Here is a 4,389-nt window from a genome sequence, read left to right as displayed (position 1 = left end):
TGGGACTACAGACATGCACTGCCCTGCCCAGCTAATTTTTGTATTTTTAGTATGGACGGGGTTTTACCGTGTTGCCCAGGCTGGTGTTGAACTCCTGGGTTCAAGCCATCCACCCGCCTCGGTCTCCCAAAGTGCTGGGATTACATGGGTGAGCCTCTGCACCCAGCCCAGATTTTCAGCACCCTACTAGTGTCCATTCTGCTGTTCAATCCATCTATTAAGCAAAAGTTTTTTGTCTTTTTTTTTTTTTTTTGAGACAGGGTCTCACTCTGTTACCCAGGCTGGAGTGCAGTGGCACAATCTCGGCTCCCTGCCACCTCTGCTTCCTGGGTTGAAGCAATCCTCCTGTCTCAGCCTCCCAAGTAGCAGGGATTACAGGTGCGCACCACCACACCCAGCTAGTTTTTGTATTTTTAGTAGAGATGGGGTTTCACCATGTTGGCCAGGCTGGTCTCGAATTCCTGACCTCAGGTGATCTGCCTGCTTTGGCTTCCCAAAGTGCTGGGATTACAGGCGCCCAGCCCAAAAGTTATTTTAATAACTTATTTTAATTTTAAGAACTATTTTTGTTATAGCAACCTGCTCATGTTGCAATAGATAACAGTGACCCCATCAGTCCTTTAGAGGGTAATAGTTTTTGTTTTTTTCCTTTATTTTCTTCCCTTAGGGATTCATTCTTGTTAGATTTGGGGCCTCTCTGGTGATAAGTATCCCTCAAATGTTTAATGCTTGGTTGTCTGTTCATTTTTCTTCATTTCTGAATTCCTGTTTACCCATGGGTGAATCCAAGTTCTTTTTTTGTGTGATGGAGTTTCGCTCTTGTTGCCTGTGCTGGAGTGCAATGGCACTATCTTGGCTCACTGCAACCTCCACCTCTCGGGTTTAAGTGATTCTCCTGCCTCAGCCTCCCAAGTAGCTGAGATTACAGGCACCTGCCACCACACCCAGCTAATTTTTTGTATTTTTAGTAGAGACAGGGTTTCACCATGTTGGCCAGGCTGGTCTCGAACTCCTGGTGTCAGGTGATCCACCCACCTCGGCCTCCCAAAGTGCTAGGATTACAGGCATGAGCCACCGCGCCTGGCCAATGCAAGTTCTAATTTGGTGTTTTGCCTCTTGTTGTTGTCCGGGGGGCGGGGGGTGAGAGGGAAACAGGAGGGAGATGTGCTTAGTTCCCTAGGGCCCTGCCCTGTCAGCATTCTTTCTAATGAGGTCCAAGCTCTTGGCTTTAATCAGAGTTCAGTGACACAACCCACTGCTCCGTTAAAATTTTCTTCTTACTTTGATGCCCTTAGGGGATATGAAATTATTTCAGGTTCTAGTCTTTCCTTTCCAACCTTTACACTTTAACCCCTTTTCCTGCTCAGCCTCAATAACAAGACAGGAAGTAGGGCACAGCTGTAGGTTTCAATCTTTTAATGGCTAACCCATGATCTCCTTCTACTCTTTTTTTTTTTTGAGACAGGATCTCACTATGTTGCCCAGGCTGAAATATAGTGGCTATTCACAAGTGCAGCTGTAGCACACTGCAGCCTCAAACTTCTAGGCTCAAGCAATCCTCCTACCTCAGCCTCTTGAGTAGCTGGGACTGCTGACACATGCCACCATGACCAGCCTTCTCCTACTCTCTGTATTCGTCCTAAGATTAAAATATCTCTGGAATTGTTCTTACCTATTTGGTAGTTTTCTCCTGCCCTGATTTGGGATATGGGTTTTCTTGTTTCTCTAACAATCTAATCGTATTTGTTTTCCATATTTTGGACACTTCTCCACATCAGTAGTACTCTTTTTGTTTACTAGAATTACGGATTTAATCTTACAAAGGATAACAGAATTTTGTCATGCACATAATAATATGGACTCTAATAAAATGTATACCCCGTGCTCAATATCTAGCTTGAGAAACACTGTATCACAAATGGCATTGAAATGTACCCTGTGTATTTCTCCCTCATGTACTTCCCTCCCCTCCCCAGCAGACGTTTATTGGGATTTGGAACAGGTAGAGAAATAGGTGAACATGATCAGTTTGCTATGTTGAGGTAATCATCACCGAATTCAAAATTCAAAATGTTTTCCACAACAATATATATCTTTAAAGTGTCACTCCGGATATTACTATTTAGAGCCTATTTTATTTTATTTATTTATTTATTTTAGATGGAGTCTCGCTCTGTCGCCCCGGCTGGAGTGCAGTGGCGCCATCTCCGCTCACTGCAAGCTCTGCCTCCTGGCAGTTCAGCCATTCTCCTGCCTCAGCCTTCTGAGTAGCTGGGACTATAGGCGCCCACCACCACGCCTGGCTATTTTTTTGTATTTTTAGTAGAGACAGAGTTTCACTGTGTTAGCCATGATGATCTCGATCTCCTGACCTTGTGATCCACCCACCTTGGCCTCCCAAAGTGCTGGGATTACAGGTGTGAGCCACCACACCTGGCCTAGAGCCAATTTTTTATGACCAATACCGTCTCCAGATAGAGCTAATGTTAAGTGTTCTTTGAAATCAAATATGTTAAAACAACATCTATATTTAGCAATAAAGTTTCAAAATTAGATAGGTGTTGAAATGGATGAAAGCTTTGATCCTAATGATAAAAGGATTAGGGTTTATGTTAATTTCAAGAATCAATTTGTAGGACCAGGTGCGGTGGCTCACGCCTGTCATCCCAGCACTTTTGGAGGCCGAGGCGAGTGTATCACGAGGTCAGGAGTTCGAGACCAGCCTGGCCAACATGGCGAAACTCCGTCTCTACTAAAAATACAAAAATTAGCTGGTCGTGGCGGCGCGCACCTGTAGTTCCAGCTACTCAAAAGGCTGAGGCAAGAGAGTTGCTTGAACCCAGGAGGCGTAGGTTGCAGTGAGCCTAGATCGCGCCACTGCACTCCAGCCTAAGCAATGGAGTGATACTCCGTCTCAAAAAAAAACACAACAAAAAACACCAATTTGTAGTGGTTCAAAAATGAGCACTATGAGACCTAATTTATATAAAAATTAGTTTACTGTAATAAGCATGTGAAAACACACATACACATTATTCTCAGACAAACATAAACATTAGGCTGGGGCATGTTTAGGAAAGGCAGCTTTGAGGAATTACCCAGTTTCTCAAAGGAAAAACACCTGGTTGGTGTTTCTGCTGTCCAGGATGAGGTCCAGACAGATAATGCACTTTAAATGAGGACTTACCTTTTTACCTCCAGTGACATCACCTTGAACTTCTGGAACAGTTATATTGTTTGGTTGCAAGAATTTCTCTTGTACCACCAGCATCTTCTTGCTACACTCTCCACAGATTATATGCCAGTAACCACATATCACACAAACATGGTCACTTTGCAACTCTGCAATGATAACCAGTCTAGGTCTAGGAAGGAATAACCAGGCCCTAAAGGAATATAATCTATGACTGTAACTGGACAGCTTTCACCCTGACCAGCATTCATCTTTTCACTTGTTTTCCTTTGGGAGACTACTTTCTTTCACTCTAGGCCATCACAGTAGGATTGTCAATCAAAGCCCCTAGAGCCATAGGATAGGAACATAATCCTAGTTAGGGTGAAAAGAATGCTAGAAATTTGATTCCTGAGCACAATGACCTAAGATAGAAAACATAGGAGATGAGATATTTTGATGGCAGGGCTCTAGAAGGACTGTCCCTGTTTCTGTAACTTAAGATTCCTAAAGTTACCCTGTTTTTTATCTTCCTTAAGGCTGTGGACCCAGCTTTTCTTAGACTTTATACGCTATCCTTTGTCCTGCTGATAAATTTTGTTTTGCTGAAGATATAGCCCAAATGAGTTTCTACTGCTTGCAATCAGAAGAGCCTACCTGATCTATTCATTGATGTCACTGTCAGCTGTTACCTAAAATTGGAAAGCTGGAATCTTGACCACTTTAATGTTTATTGTGGATCACTGTTTTGGTTTAAAGGAGTTTTAAAAACAAAATGCTAACATTTGTATCAAGAGTTCTTGAACAGGCCAGGCGCAGTGGCTCACACCTGTAACCCCATCATCTTAGGGGGCTGAGGCGGGCAGATACTTGAGCTCAGGAGTTCAAGACCAGCCTGGCCAACATGGTGAAACCCTGTCTCTACTAAAAATACAAAAATTAGCCAGGCGTGGTGGTGGTGGCACACACCTGTAATCCCAGCTACTCGGGAGGCTAAGGTAGGAGAATTGCTTGAACCTGGGAAGCGGAGGTTGCAGTGAGCCAAGATCACGCCACTGCACTCCGGCCTGGGTGACAAAGCAAGGCTCTGTCTCAAAATAAATAAATAAATAAATAAAAGAGTTCTTGCACAACCCTGAGTTAACTTCAAATCTCTTTTCATACATCCTAAAAAAAATAGTACTTTTATGAGTGAAGTAAGATATTCTGCCAACACA

This window comes from Rhinopithecus bieti, unplaced genomic scaffold (assembly GCF_001698545.2).
Source record: "Rhinopithecus bieti isolate Rb0 unplaced genomic scaffold, ASM169854v2 scaffold_15133, whole genome shotgun sequence".
Taxonomy (NCBI): domain Eukaryota; kingdom Metazoa; phylum Chordata; class Mammalia; order Primates; family Cercopithecidae; genus Rhinopithecus; species Rhinopithecus bieti.
This window is presented reverse-complemented; position numbering follows the sequence as displayed.